Consider the following 17,036-nt stretch of genomic DNA (forward strand, 5'->3'; position numbering starts at 1 on the left):
ACAGACAGAAAGAAAGAAAGGGGAGGGGGCAGGGAGAGAGGAAGAAAAAGTTGGCGGAGGGAATGAGATCTGGAAGCATACAGGAGGCTGAAAGAAGGGAAGAAATATTGGATACACAGTCAGAAGAATAAAGTGCAACCAGAGACTCATGAAATCACCAAACAACAAAGGAAGGAAAAATGATTCTATTTTCAATTTAGTGATCAAAATGTGTCCGTTTTGAGAATTTATATTTGCTGTCTATATTTTGCACTATGGCCCCCCCTTTTACTAAAGCGCATTAGCGGTTTTTAGCGCAGGGAGCCTATGAGTATTGAGAGCAGCGCAGGGCATTCAGCGCAGCACCCTGCGCTGAAAACCGCTATCGCGGTTTAGTAAAAAGGGAGGGGGTATATTTGTCTAATTTTGTATAGTTGTTCCTGAGATGACATTGCATAAAATCATCTGCCTTGACCTCTTTGAAAACCTGCGGAATATAAATGATAACAATTTCTCAGCGTACAGTGTGCTTTGTGTTTTTTTTTAAATTTTATTGTTGGTAGATCATTTTGACATTTTATCAAGCTGCGCTAGCGGGGTTAGTGCGTCGGACATTTCATCATGCGCTAACCCCTGCGGCCGGCTAAAAAACTAACGCCTGCTCAATGCAGGCCTTAGCGGCTAACGCGGCAGGCGGTTTAACACGCGGTATTACGCGCGTTAAACCTCCTACCGCAGCTTGATAAAAGGACCCCTTAGTCATTTTAAAAGTAGCTCGCAAGCCCAAAAAGTGTGGGCACCCCTGCTCTATATGATATCTCAACGTCCTAGTAAATTTATTATTTGGGAAAGTTTTCTTTAAACTGGGGCATCCGTATTAACGGTTTGAGCAGGATGTTACTTATATTGTATTAATTTGTGTATAAATTGATACACTTTTATGTGTGTTTAATATTTGCAAAATAACAACTGTTTATGAACAAAAAAACCAACCCTTTTTTGAATTACATAAGTTTACTGTGGGTTGGATTGGTTTGAAAGTGATCCATGTTCTGTGTTTGATTCCCTTTTAAATACTGTCATAGAAAACCTCCTGTGAAGGCAAAGGAATCCCTGCAGTGCCCCAGAACTAATGACCAAAGTAAGGAATTGCTTCCTAGGGCACTGCCAAGAAAGAAAATGCCTTTGCATAGCAGTGCACAGAAGGGGGTAGAGACTCCTCCTGCCTGTTTACCTTTTTCTAAGCTGCAAGTGAAAAGCAAGGTAACAGGACTACAAATCCCATCAGGCCAAGGGCAGAGAATTCCTAAAGCCAGGACTGGAACAGCTCCAGTTCCTAGCAAATCCAGAGCTGGTTTTACCAGCTCAACAAGCACCTGAGCTCAGAATTAGCCAGAACTAAGAGCACACCTGTACTCCAGCACAGGCAATTAGCCAATGGGAGTGAAATGGGTGGGGCTTCTAGTTGTAGGCAGCCACACAGGAAGAACCCAGTAGGGAGAGAGAAGGGAACCAGAAGTGCAGATAGGACCTCAGGATTGGGAGGATTTTGTTGAGGACTCCTACACAAATGAGAATGATATAGAAATGAATGAATCTCACAGTATGGAAGAAATGAGTGAGGATTCTTCATATGCTGCTGACACTGATTTAATGGGGTGGGGCTTAGGAACAGTAGAAAAAGTTTGGAGTTTATCAAGAGGAAATTGTTGGTGAATGATTCCAAACTAGACAGGCTGTATGATTTAAAGCCTCAGGTAGAAAGGTGTTTTTTTGTTGTTTTTTTTTGCCACTTCTTGTATGGGACTTGCAGGGAGAAACTGCACAGCCTAATTCCAAGCAGGACTGGGTTTTGTTTTTCTATGATGCTGTTTGGGGCAGTGCATGAAAATTAGTTACCTAAAGCACTGCTGGCCACAGGACACTGGGGAACTCTTTATTCAAAATCTAGTGGGATTTTATTGGGATTTTTGTACACCAAAATCTACAGGGCGGGTACAGATCCCAACACCTCTGGGGGTATTTGGGTTAATAAAACCCCCAAGGTAAACTTTTCCCCAGTGAAAGGCCTTGCAAGAAGTCATAGCAGAATCTGTTTGAACAAGCCAGGTGGCAAACAGTGGCTGGGCCGGGAAGGGCCTGAGAGCCTCAGAGAAGGCCATTAAAAGGCTGAAATTGAAGTAAGTGGATGGCAACAAATGGATTGTTTTTGTTTGTATTTTGTGCAAGGACTATTGTTTGCTTGTATTTTTGGAACTCATTTTGAATTGCTACTAACTTGAGTTAAATGCACCAAGTCTGGTGTGAAATAAAGATTTGTGACAAGTGTTTTATACTGTTTTTTGAACTTGATTGCAGTCCTTCCCAGCTACCTATACCTCGCTTTCGCTCGGCCGAGGTCTGTGTGACTTAGGGTACTGGCCCCTGGACACGTCCAATCGGCCACGCCCGGTCACAATACCCACTTTAATTACTCTGTCTAAGCTACTGAACACTAAACACATCGCTACCTGTGTCTTTGATTAACATGACCATTTATTTTTTTCATCAAATTTTTTTCAATCCTGCCCCCATTTCTTCCATTCATTTTTCATGTAAACATAATATCTTATTAATTCATAATGGTAACATAGTAGATGACGGCAGATAAAAACCCGAATGGTCCATCCAGTCTTTCCAACCTGATTCAATTTAAATTTTTTAATTTTTTTTAAATTTTTTCTTCTTAGTTATTTCTGGGCAAGAATCCAAAGCTTTACCCGGTACTGTGCTTGGGTTCCAACTGCCGAAATCTCTGTTAACCATAACCATAAAATTTAAAAAAAGCACATTGTATGCATGAAAGCTCACTTTGGTCAGCCACAAAACTTAGAGACTTGAAGAAAGCACAGATGTTTTATTCAGCATATGCGGACCCCTGAGCCCCCAAGCTGGCAACTTCAGAAGTCCCAAAACCAGGAAGTTAGTGATATTTATACAATTTTCTGGCTATACAACTGAATGCTAGAAAAAAACTTCTCACGTGTTACTTTTCTTAACAATCATTGGTCCTAAGCAGGTCACTTATCTAAGCCCTGCAGTCTTTCTGTTACATGTCCAGGAAGGCGGAATACAATATTGTGTATGCTGAGATAACCATAAGAGGCTAAAACACCCATTGTAGGCAGGCTAGAACATGATATAAGTCAGGTCTGCAATTATTCAGCATACATAATTCAGCATTTTATTAAAGAGAAAACTTAGTTCAAGACTCAAGAAAACCAGTCCCAGATTCCTTCAGTCCCCCCTTTCAGGCTAGTCGAATGAAGGAGACGAGCCTGATAAAAGTTCAAGAAGGAGGAAGGTTGGGATCAGTTGTAGGGACTGGTCGATACTGGGGGAGCGCAAGGGCCATAGCAGCAGTGGAACGGTCAATAGTTCGGTGGCACAGCTTTATGGCTATGGGGACCACATAGGGCAGGCAGCAAAGGAGCAGAGAAGACAGGGCGGCAACCAGCAAGATGGTCTTCATTGCTGAGCCAGAGGGCAACCAGGAGCCGAAGGTGCCAGAGAGCCAGTCTTCAGTGAGACCACGCCAGGTCTGGTCAGAAACATGAGCCAGTTTGGTGATATGATCCACAACGTCCTCGGTCACTTTACCATCGTCATCAAGTTCAAGGCAGCAGTTGGAGAGGTTGAATTTGCCATAGACACCACCTTCTGTCATCAGCAAGTAGTCTAGAGCTAGGCGGTTCTGATAGATAGCAGTGTGCATTTTAGCATTGGCCTTGCCAATGGTAGCCAATGCACGAGCTGTTACATTGGTAATGAGTTCAAGAACAGCCTGCAAGCGAATGATGCGGTTAAGCATATAGATAGGGATCCGATAACCTTAGCAGCCATCTTCGGCCCAAGTAGCAGGTCCATAAGCAGCGATGATCCATTCTGCAGGCCAGTCATCACCCCATTCACCTATTTTAAGGGAATTAGTGGAAGTAGACCGCTTTTGGTGACCCCTGGTATCAAATACAGGGGCTCCCAGGAGTTCACCATTGGCCAGCGGTAACAGGAAGAAGCTGGGACGGATCATGCCAAGTACACATGTACCAGTCCAGTTATCAGGCAACCAAGAGTAAGCAAACAGACCGCAAAGCCAATATCGACCATCAGGAGCTGGTCATCGTTCATAGGAAGTTTCATTGAGCAGTTTCTGAAGGGGTGGACCTGGCAAATTGGAGGTGGTGTGGGCAGGATAGGGGTCCCGGGCAACAGTGGAGGTGTTAAAAGACCAGAAAGATGAACACTTGAGGTGTCCAACCTGGATGTTGAAGGGACCCCCGATTCGCTGAAGGCAGTGGGAAACAACAATGGAGGTTCGCAAGGCCCTTTGTGGAGGTCGTGGACCTGATGTGAAAGTGAGGTTCTGTGCAAGTCAGGTTTAACATGTCCAGCTGCTTTGTCTCCCATGGCCACTGTTCTCCCATACCAGTCCCTCCACATACAAAACAATTGCTAACGTTAAGAGTCTGGTCTATAGTTTCAGCAAACTGTATAAACAGATTTCTAGTGATTAAGAACATAAGAAATGCCTCCGCTGGGTCAGACCTGAGGTCCATCGTCCCCAGCAGTCCGCTCACGCGGTGGCCCAACAGGTCCAGGACCTGTGCAGTAACCCTCTATCTATACCCCTCTATCCCCTTTTCCAGCAGGAAATTATCCAATCCTTTCTTGAACCCCAGTACTGTACTCTGCCCTATTATGCCCTCTGGAAGCGCATTCCAGGTGCCCATCACACGTTGGGTAAAGAAGAACTTCCTAGCATTCGTTTTGAATCTGTCCCCTTTCAACTTTTCCGAATGCCCTCTTGTTCTTTTATTATTTGAAAGTTTGAAGAATCTGTCCCTCTCTACTCTCTCTATGCCCTTCACGATCTTGTAAGTCTCTATCATATCCCCTCTAAGTCTCCTCTTCTCCAGGGGAAACACCACAGAGTGGTGAAAAGGGGCACGAGGGTGGGACACAATACGGACATATATAACAGTGCCTGGGTCTAATCCTTTACGTTAGATAGATTGTGAGCCCACCGGGACAGATAGGGAAAATGCTTGAGTACCTGATTGTAAAAACCGCTTAGATAACCTTGATAGGCGGTATATAAAATCCTAATAAACTTGAAACTTACCATCAATATAAAATCCCATTCGGTTTTTAGCGTACCGGACCTGGGCATTGGCATTCCAGGTGTGAGGGTTAGTGATAGTGATAACCATAGGATTACAGTGGCTTGCAGTACACGTGGGACCGGGGTTAGGGCCTACTGCAAGAGTGGCAGAGGGGGTATTGGCTGGGTATTTAGGAGGGTTCTTGTAGGTGGCCCACGAGACACATTGCCACTCGGGACAGGCTCCACCATTAGTGAAGGTTTCCTCATAGGGGCATTTCTTAAAGGGCATTAGGTTGTACAGTTACGAATACTTAGCACATGAGATGTAATAGCGTTGCCAAGCTAGGGAGCCACATGAGACTGTATTAGGGGCAATACATGACTCTGGGCAACATCAAATAACACGCATCAAAATACAAAGACACCGGGTGAGTGGGGTCTACAATAAGAGTCTGGTTGATAAGTGGACCCTCAACATTATCAATGTGGATCTCCGCCCACTTTTCAACTTCATCGCCAGTAGGTTGGAAACAGATAATACCCTATGATGTTTGACACTTTCCATACTTAATTCCGTCATGCAAAGGGGCCGAGGGGCACTTAAATTAGGTACGGTATAGGAGGGCCATTTCTTCCTTATCTCCATTATGGATCCGAGAAAGACACGGTTTACAGGGTGTAAGGGATTGTGACTGAACCCCTAGTACAATAGGGAAGAAATACAGAAGAAAGAAACGTAAGACAGTGAGGGCAAAACAAAAGTGAGATATATAACACAAAAGGCACCGACAATGCTGGCACAAGAAGCTCATTTTGTCAGGAACAACTTAGAAAACCTAAAACATACTCAAGGCACTTGCTAGAGGCAGTGGTGAACCACAAGCAGCCAGTTAAACTCAAACACTTGTGAAAAGGTTATATTCAGAACACCTGCTAAGTACAGTGGTAAATGTTCAAAGTAATTTTTGAGGTTTTAGAGATCTTCAGCTGGAGGTCTGTTTTGCCTGGGGTGGCTTGCCACACAGTAGCTGGCTTGACTCTACTGTAGTGAAACCAGGTTTCGTGTCCGGACACCTTGACAGCTGTGGGGGAAGAAATGAGGACAGTGAAAGGGCTTATCCACCTAGGTTTCAGGGGGTCCGACTTCCAAGTTTTCAGCCATACCATATCCCCAGGGATGTATCCATGGACTTGTGTGGCTATCGGTAGTGGGGCCCTTTCCAGGACCCATTTGTGGAGCTCCTGAAGGGCCTTAGCTAAGGATTGGACCTGACTCTGGAGGATATCTGAACCCAGAGTAGCAAAGGAACCAGGATCTGGGTTCACAATGAGTAGTGGCCGGCCAAACATGAGCTCAAATGGGGACAATCTAGTGGGTTTGGATGGGGTGCATCTAATCTGAAATAGGACAGAGGGCAGCAGGACAGGCCAGGACAGATTGGTTTCTTCAATTCATTTCGTGAGAAAGGTCTTAAGAGTTCTGTTCATTCTTTCGACCTGACCAGAGCTCTCAGGATGGTAAGCAGCATGTAACTTCCATTCAATTTGGAGAGCCTGAACAGTTTGTTGGACAACATCAGCAATGAAGGTGAGGCCGTTGTTGCTGCCTATGGAAACAGGGAGACCGAAGCACGGAATTATGTTGTTTAGGAGGTGTTTGGTTACTTCTCTGGCGCATTCAGTGTGAGTAGGGAAGGCTTCGACCCATCTAATCAGGGTAACTGAGGGAACGGGAAGTGGGCATGTGGGTGAAGTCTACAGACAGAACCTGCATCTCCACCTCCCGACTTGAACCGGGAGCAGCAGCAGAGGCAGAGTGGGAGCAGTGCAGAAGGCACTCAGGGTGTGGGAGTGTGCTCCACCCCTCCCCCTCGACTTTGCACTGTCAGGTTTCGCTTGATCTGTTAACTACTACTCTCCACCTCCAGACTTGAACCGGGAGCAGCAGCAGAGTGGGAGCAGTGCAGAAGGCACTCAGGGTGTGGGAGCGTGCTCCACCCCTCCCCCTCGACTTTGCACCGTCGGGTTTCGCTTGATCTGTTAACTTCTACTCTCCACCACCCGACTTGGACCGGGAGCAGCAGCAGAGGCAGAGCAGGAGCAGTGCAGAAGGCACTCAGGGTGTGGGAGCGTGCTCCACTCCTCCCCCTCAACTTTGCACTGTTGGGTTTTGCTCAACTGCTACTCTCAACCACAGCTTTCATTCCCAACTGTTACGCCCAACCAGTTTTCACTGCCAACATATACTCACACACCACCAAGGCTCTTTACAGCATCTACACTAAAGTAAATCTTACTCCTACCCATCCAGGTACAACACAAGAAGAGCTACTCTCTCACAGCCAACTACTCATCCCCACTACCCGCCCCCCCCCTCCAAAATGAAGTTAATCCCACAAATACACACCCTGGCCACCCTACTGATAATCCTCCTCATTACCAATTGGAAAGCAGTAGCAAACAACTTACCAGCCCCACTCACATGCTCCACTGCAAACAAAATCCAACACCACAACAGGAGAACCCCAATAGTTAGAGGTTCAAACCAGCGCTCAACATCCCATCACCTTAGCCTGGAGAAGAAGACCACTTCCCAAGACCAAACCTCAACTTCCTCCTAAAACACTCATCTACCCTGAAACGACTCACAATTTCCAAACAGATATCACCACCCTAACATTTGCCTACTTAAAACATCAGAACCTTAGGACCTAAAACAGAACACATAAAAACTGGATAAAAACCGAAAACCTAGACTGCCTTTTCCTCACAGAAACCTGGTTAACCTCAGGCGCAGATCCTAGAATAACAGAAGTTTGCCCTCAGGGATACAAAATAACAGTGACCTGCAGAGAGAAAAAAAGAGATGGAGGACTAGCAATCTTAATCAAGGACTCCTAACCCTAAATATACTCGAAAAAACATCCACCCCACAAATGGCCTTCCTTCCCTGCCATCTCTCAAGCACCACTCTAAAAAACTCACTAAACTGCATGCTCTGCTACATAACACCAGGAAACTGGACCACAGTAAGACCTGAATTTGAAAACTTCATATACCAAAACTCATTAACAGCAGAATATAACCTCATCCAAGGAGACCTAAACATACACCTTGAAGACCAAGCATCCAAACCAGCATAAAACTGTCTTATCATTTCTCAATGCCTTATCCTTCCAAATCCTAAACCCACAAACTACGCATGAAAAAGGACACCAGCTTGACATTGCAGCCTTCATGACCCATCAACCATCCTCCCCAGAAATTCAAACACCCTAATGGAACCTGGTCCCCATTCCTCTGGTCAGACCACTACACATACACATTCAACATCAACTGGACCAAGAACGAAACCATACCTAAACCCAAAAAAATAACTTACACCTCTTGCAAACACATCGACCCCCCCCCCCCAAATTCTGGACAAAAATAGATGAAACAATCCAGGACTGTGACCCCAAGGACTTCATCTCACAGTGGAACAATCTGACTACCAACATCCTTGATGAACTAGCCCCACTACAAACCAAAACTAGAATCAGCAGAAGATCAGATCAATGGTTTGACAATGAACTACTCCTACTTAAAAGACAATGCAGACGACTAGAAAGAAAATGGAGAAAAACTAATCTAGATCACACGAAAACTGCCTGGAAAAAAACTAACAAACAATACAAAATACTACTCAAGGACAAGAGAAAAACACATTACACTAATCTAATAGACACAGAAACCCAAGATACCAAAAAACTATTCCAAATATTAAAAGACCTAATAGAAACCAAATCCTACATGACAACTAACAATACCCCACCCCCCTCAGCCACCCTCTTAGCAGAACACTTCAAGAACAAAATTACAAATGCCAGAGCCACCCTCAATTGTACCCCATCCCATCTAAACAAACTCACAATTCTTCCCACAGATAAAGAATCAACTGCAGCTGACAGAACATGGTCTCAATTCCCCAACATACAATGGTCTGAATTCAATAAACTCTACAAAAAGTACAGCCACGCATCCTGTGACCTTAACCACTGCCCATCATATCTCCTTACAACCTCCAGCACAAAATTCCATACTCTACTTCTGCAATGGATACAAACCATGCTCACTGACGGCCTTTTCCCAACTGACCTCAGTGAAATCATCATCACCCCAATCCAAAAAGATCCAAAATGACCAACAGACCAACCATCCAACTACAGACCTATTGCCTCAATACCTCTATATGTCAAACTGACAGAAGGACTAGTAGCCAAACACTTCACCAACTATCTAGATGACCTTAATATACTTCACCCCACGCAATCTGGCTTCAGATCCAACTTCAGCACAGAGACATTACTAGGCTCCCTCATTGACACAGCCAGGCAATACCTCAGCACAGGAAAAAAAATGCTGCTCATACAACTAGACCTTACCGCAGCATTTGACCTGGTAGACCATAACATCCTACTGCAAATTTTGGATACAATAGGCATCTCAGATAAAGTATACTCTTGGTTTGAAGGCTTCCTAAAATCCAGAACATACAGAGTAAAATCAGATAAAGAAAAATCTAAACCTTGATCCAACCCTTGCGGTGTACCACAAGGATCCCCACTATCCCCTACTCTCTTAAACCTATACACTGCATCTCTTGGAACATACCTAGATAATCTAGGTATCACCACCTACAGTTATGCAGATGACATTACCATTCTCATACCTTTTGATCAACCAAAGACCGCCATGACAAACACACTACACTGAACACTAGAAACAGTAGCAACCTGGATGAAAGATCACAAACTGAAACTCAACACAGAGAAAACTAAATTCATCCTCCTCGAAAATGACAAAGTCCCAACCATAACCAATATAGAAATTAACACAATCAACTATCCCATTCAAACTACCATAAAACTACAAGGAATGACTATAGACCGATGCTGCACCATGCAACCACAAATAAATAAAACAATACAGAAATCCTTCGCAGTGATGAGAAACCTAAGACAAGTCAGGAAATTCTTTGAAAAAACACAATTCCAGCTTATAGTACAATCCCTAATCCTAAGTCTACTAGATTACTGCAACATCCTCTACCTCCCCTGCCCTGCTACAATGACTAAACAGCTACAAACAATCCAAAATACAGCTCTGAGACTCATCTACTCATTGAGAAAACACGACCATATTACAGAAGCATACATCAACTCATATTGGCTACCAATCCAAGAAAGAATACTATTTAAATTCTACTGTATGTTATTTAAAGCCTTAAACGGAGACAGCCCAACCGCCTCATCCAAACCACCTCAATCAGACATAGAAAAACACACCCCTTGATCAAAGAAGTAAAACGGAAAAAACTATACGATGGCCTCCTGGCCACTCAAGCAGCTAAACTAGATAACCAAATCTCCAATCTACTGATAACGACACCAGACTACAAGACGTTCAGAAAATAAATAAAAATTATACTCTTCAAGAAATTCCTGAAAGAGCCATAACTTCAGAAAAGAAATAAAAACTACATTCTTCAAGAAATTCCTGAAACAGCCCTAATTTCAAACTTACCGTCCTTCCCCCCTCCATATTCCCGCCACACAGAAACTACATAACCTACTCTTTACCTCTCTAGAAAGGATAAATGTTCTTCCATTGTAACCCTTCATTTTTTATCTCTTTTGTAATCCGCCTTGAACCGCAAGGTAATGGCAGAATAGAAATCTCTAATGTAATGTAATATGTTCCAATGGGTTGGTGTCCAGGAGGTGGCAGTTTTCTGGTTGGGGGATTTGTTTTAGAACAGACAACACACTGTTGGACCGTATTCCGGACTAGCTGGTCAAGGTGATCGAAAAAGAAATGTCTCTTGAGGGTCATTTTCATAGCGGGTTCTCCAGAGTGCGCCAGGTCATGGCATCTTTTGACAATCGTGAGGGCCAGGTGTTGAAGAATATATATGAGGGTACCCGCTGTGCTCGCATTTGAAGTATCAGTGTGTGGGTCTGGATTGGCACTTGAATTGGCGCATATTTGTATCCACCCCCCTTTCAGGACAGGCTGGCCCAAGTCTGTTCCTGAGAAGTGTACTAGGATGTAAGGGTGTCCAGAAAAGGAATGATTGTGTACAGAGGAGCCATAGGAGGGGGTGGCAGAAGCTGGCAGCTCGGGCTGTGCGGTCGGCAAGGGCATTGCCATGGGAGACGAGATCAGTGACACAACGGTGGGCTCGACAGTGCATAACCGTGACAAGGGAGGGCAATTTGACGGCCTCGAGGAGGTCAAGAATGAGGGGAGCATGATGGCTCAGGTGGCCGGAGGCTATAATGAAACCTTGATGTTTCCAGATGGCCCCATGGGCATGCAAGGTATGGAAAGCATATTTGGAGTCAATGTATATGTTGCAAGACTGAGAGGCAGAGTGGCGCAGGGCAGAAGTGAGGGCATACAGCTCAGCTTCTTGGGTAGAGTGCCAGAGGGCAGGGGGCCCATGAGTAAAGGGGAAGTGGCAGAGACTACTGTGCAGCCAGCGATATGGATACCAGAAGGGGTGACAGATGAACTGCCATCTATGAGAAGAGTGAGATCAGGGTCCCTTGGGTACAGGAGGGAAAAGCCAAGAAGGCTTGCTGCGGACTAAATCTAACCTATATAGGGGAATTGATCAGGATGGCCAGTCTTAGGGTGAGTTACTATGATAAAAACCTGACGGGTTATGTCCTCTTCCAGGGAGCCGGATGGGGGCCAGCCCATACCAAACGTCGTCCATTCTAACTGGTACAGACGAATAAGGGTTGATCTTTTAAGTGTAGTCCCATAATCAGAGCCAAATCCCTTTTTAAAATTAATTAAGATTGTATCAAGGGGGTCCTCATAGGTAGACTGACATCCCTCCATTGTGCAATGGAGGACAAAAACACTCCCCTGTATTCCTGGCCCTGCCCGTCTCCGGACTAGGGAAACGCAGTACTAACAGGTCCGCACTCGCTTCGTCCACAAGGATGTCTCAGACACTCTCGGACACACAAAACACAACAGACTTCAGTTTAGTTACCGAATCAGAAAATAACAGTTCCTAGAATCCCTCCCCACGACTTCAGTGACGAAGTCAAGTAGTTTTACTAGGCAGAAGATGAGAGACAGGACAGAAGTAATCAATTTCTGCACTTACCAGATGAGTGACCTCTCAAAATATGGACAGATATCAGTTCCTGCACTTTAAACCAGGACTGGATTAATCAATTGAGCTGGTCGAAGTGTCTGAGTTCCACCGATCCCAAGAGAGGACCAAGCCGGCTAGGCGGGCGTGTCAGCTCTTAGACCAGACACAAGTGACCGGTGGTCAAATGACCTTCAAGTCCCTGTTCAGGTGCCAAATGTAAGGTCACTTTGGTCAGCCACAAAACTTAGAGACTTGAAGAAAGCGACAGGTATATTTTATTCAGCATATGTGGACCCCTGAGCCCCCAAACTGGCAGCTTCAGAAGTCCCAAAACCAGGAAGTTACAGTGATATCATTGGAATCTCTGAAACGTGGTGGAATGAGGAAAACAAATGGGATACAGCACTGCCGGGGTACAAGCTCTATCGCCGGGATAGGTCAGGTCAGAAAGGAGGAGGAATAGCCCTATACGTAAAAGAAAGCATACAATCGACAAGAATGGACACAGCGGAGATGATCAACAAACTGGAATCACTATGGGTTAAAATACCGGGTAGGAAAGGGCATGAAATAAAGATGGGCCTATACTATCGTCCACCCGGGCAAACTGGAGATAGCGATAAAGAAATGGATGCCGAGATGAAGCGAGAATGCAAAAGTGGTTACACAGTTGTTATGGGAGACTTCAACTATCCTGGGATAGACTGGAGTCTTGGAAGCTCAAGATGCGCTAGGGAGACAGAATTCCTGGAGGCTATACAAGATTGCTTCATGGAGCAGCTTGTTAGAGAACCGACGAGAGGAAATGCCACTCTGGATTTAATCCTAAATGGACTAAGGGGACCTGCAAAGGAAGTGGAAGTAGTGGGACCGTTGGGAAACAGTGATCATAATATGATCAAGTTCAAGGTTGAAGTAGGCATACCGAACGGAAAGAGAACCATAGCGACATCTTTCAACTTCAGGAAAGGAAACTATGAAGCAATGAGGGAAATGGTAAGGAAGAAACTTAGGAACACTTCCAAAAAATGGCAAACAGTAGAACATGCCTGGTCTTTTTTCAAAGACACAGTGAGCGAGGCACAAAATCTGCACATCCCCAGATTCAGAAAGGGGTGCAAAAAGGGTCGAACAAAAGACCCAGTATGGATGACTAAAATAGTGAAGGAAGCGATAGGCAATAAGAAAAATTCATTCAGGGAATGGAAAAAGGACAAAACTGAAGGGAACCAGAAGGAGCACAGGAAGTATCAAAAAGAATGTCACCGTGTGGTTCGAAAAGCCAAAAGAGAGTATGAAGAGAGGCTAGCCAGGGAGGCACGAAATTTCAAACCGTTCCTCAGATATGTTAAAGGGAAACAGCCAGCTAGGGAGGAGGTAGGACCGCTGGACGAAGGAGACAGGAAGGGAGCGGTGAAGGAGGAGAAAGAAGTCGCAGAAAGACTCAACATGTTCTTCTCGTCTGTATTTACAAACGAAGACACAACCAACATACCGGAACCTGAACAAATATTCAATGGAAATCAAGCAGAAAAATTAACATCCATGGAAGTGAGCCTTGATGATGTACACAGGCAGATAGAAAAACTTAAAACTGACAAATCCCCGGGTCCGGACGGAATCCATCCCAGGGTTCTGAAGGAATTAAAGGAGGAGATAGCGGAACTACTGCAGCAAATTTGCAACCTATCCTTGAAAACAGGCATGATCCCGGAGGATTGGAAGATAGCCAATGTCACGCCCATCTTTAAAAAGGGATCAAGAGGTGACCCGGGAAACTACAGACCAGTGAGTTTGACTTCGGTTCCGGGGAAACTGACGGAAGCACTGATTAAAGAACACATCGATGAACATCTGGAAAGAAACGAACTTTTGAAAACAACCCAACATGGTTTCTGCAGGGGGAGATCGTGCCTAACGAACTTATTGCACTTCTTCGAAGGAATTAACAAACGGATGGACAGAGGAGACCCCATAGACATCATATACCTTGATTTCCAAAAAGCCTTTGACAAGGTGCCTCACGAACGTCTACTCCGGAAACTGAAGAACCATGGAGTGGACGGAGACGTACATAGATGGATCAGAAACTGGTTGGCGGGTAGGAAACAGAGGGTAGGGGTGAAGGGCCACTACTCGGACTGGATGGGGGTCACGAGTGGTGTTCCGCAGGGCTCAGTGCTCGGGCCGCTGCTATTTAATATATTCATAAATGATCTAGAAACAGGCACGAAGTGTGAGATAATAAAATTTGCGGACGATACAAAACTATTTAGTGGAGCTGGGACTAAAGAGGAATGCGAAGAATTGCAAAGGGACTTGAACAAATTGGGGGAATGGGCGGCGAGATGGCAGATGAAGTTCAACGTTGAGAAATGTAAAGTATTGCATGTTGGAAACAGAAACCCGAGGTACAACTATACGATGGGAGGGATATTATTGAATGAGAGCAACCAAGAAAGGGACTTGGGGGTAATGGTGGACATGACAATGAAGCCGACGGCACAGTGCGCAACAGCCGCTAAGAAAGCAAATAGAATGCTAGGCATAATCAAGAAGGGTATTACAACAAGGACAAAAGAAGTTATCCTGCCATTGTATCGGGCGATGGTGCGCCCGCATCTGGAATACTGCGTCCAATATTGGTCTCCGAACCTTAGGAAGGATATGGCGTTACTCGAGAGGGTTCAGAGGAGAGCGACACGCTTGATAAAAGGGATGGAAAACCTCTCATACGCTGAGAGATTGGAGAAACTGGGTCTCTTTTCCCTGGAGAAGAGGAGACTTAGAGGGGATATGATAGAGACTTATAAGATCATGAAGGGCATAGAGAGAGTAGAGAAGGACAGATTCTTCAAACTTTCGAAAAAGTGTCCAAGCGGACACTTGGAAAAGTTGAAAGGGGACAGATTTAAAACGAATGCTAGGAAGTTCTTCTTTACCCAACGAGTGGTGGACACCTGGAATGCGCTTCCAGAGGGAGTAATAGGGCAGAGTACAGTACAGGGGTTTAAGAAAGGATTGGACAATTTCCTGCTGGAAAAGGGGATAGAGGGGTATAAATAGAGGATTACTGCACAGGTCCTGGACCTGTTGGGCCGCCGCGTGAGCGGACTGCTGGGCATGATGGACCTCAGGTCTGACCCAGCAGAGGCATTGCTTATGTTCTTATGTTCTTATGATATTTATACATTTTTTTGGTTATACAACTGAATGCTAGAAAAAACTTCTCACATGTTACTTTTCTTAACAATCATTGGTCCTAACAGGTCACTTATCTAAGCCCTGCAGTCTTTCTGTTACATGTCCAGGAGGGTGGAATACAATATTGTGTATGCTGAGATAACCATAAGAGGCTAAAACGCCCAAACTACACCACCCAGTGTAGGCAGGCTAGAACATGAGATAAGTCAGGTCTGCAATTAAACATAATTCAGCATTTTATTAAAGAGAAAACTTAGTTCAAGACTCAAGAAAACCAGTCCCAGACTCCTTCACGCAGAGAAAAAGCACAGTTACTTACCGTACCAGGTGTAATCCAGGGACAGCAGGCAGATATTCTCTACATGTGGGTGACGCCATCTACGGAGCCCCCTAGAGACTTACTTGAAGATCTTCAAGCTTGTGAGTGTACCGCGCATGCGCGAGTGCCCCTGCTGCCCGTCTCGGGGCATGCGTCTCCTCAGCGTGGCCTCAGTTCAGATAGCTAGCAAAGAAGCCAACCTGGGGAGGTGGGTGGGTTGCGAGAATATCTGTCTGCTGTCCCTGGATAACACCTGTTACGGTAAGTAACTTTGCTTTATCCCAGGACAAGCAGGCAGCATATTCTCTACATGTGGGTGATCTCCAAGCTAACCAAAAAGGATGGAGGGAGAGTTGGCAATTTAGGAGAACAGATGTTGCAAAACCGACTGGCCAAAATGGCCGTCACGCCTGGAGAAAGCATCCAGACAGTAGTGAGAGGTGAAAGTATGAACTGAAGACCACTTGGCAGCCTTGCAGATTTCCTCAATTGGGGTCGATCGGAGGAAAGCAACAGACGCTGCCATCACTCGGACCTTATGCCCTGTGACCCAACCCGGCAGGGAGAGACCAGCCTGAGCATAACAGAAAGAGATACAAGCAGCCAACCAGTTAGAGATTGTCCGCTTAGAAACAGGATGCCCCAACCTATTGGGATCGAAAGAGATGAAGAACTGGGGAGCACTCCGATGAGGTGAACTTCCCTGCAAGTAAAAGGCCAGCGCATGCTTACAGTCAAGCGTATGCAGAGCCGCCTCACCAGGAAGAACCACGGACTGATTGATGTGAAAGTCCGAAACAACCTTAGGAAAGAATTTAGGATGGGTACAAAGAACCACCTTATCATGATGAAAACAGTGAAAGGAGGATCTGCAACCACTGACCCTTTGAGCAGAAGTGAGCGCAATAAGAAATACCACCTTCCAAGTGAGCCCTAGCCAGTGGCTCAAAGGGCGGTTTCATCAAGCGAACAAGGACCACATTGAGATCCCAGACCACAAGAGGAGGTTTAAGGGGAGGATGAACGTGGAAAAGACCCTTCATGAACCAGGAGACCACAGGATGAATAGATAGCGGTTTCCCATCGATCGGCCGATGAAAAGCAGCAATGGCGCCGAGGTGGACTCGAATTGACGAGGATTTGAGACCGGCGCCAGACAATCTAGCACTGAAGACAAGGAGGCAGACTGCGGCTCCTGACTCCGCGTAGCACACCAAGAAGAAAAGCGGGTCCAC

General features: G+C 45.4%; 1 long non-coding RNA gene across 1 annotated transcript in view; it reads left to right on the plus strand.

Moving 5' to 3' along the window:
- Positions 1–1,467: 1,467 nt before the first annotated feature.
- LOC117348483 overlaps positions 1,468–17,036 on the plus strand; it is a 71,221-nt gene continuing 55,652 nt past the window's right edge. The window contains exon 1 of the long non-coding RNA XR_004536998.1: positions 1,468–2,159. This is a non-coding gene — a long non-coding RNA (uncharacterized LOC117348483). The remainder of the gene's footprint in view (positions 2,160–17,036) is intronic.

This window comes from Geotrypetes seraphini, chromosome 14 (assembly GCF_902459505.1).
Source record: "Geotrypetes seraphini chromosome 14, aGeoSer1.1, whole genome shotgun sequence".
NCBI lineage: Eukaryota > Metazoa > Chordata > Amphibia > Gymnophiona > Dermophiidae > Geotrypetes > Geotrypetes seraphini.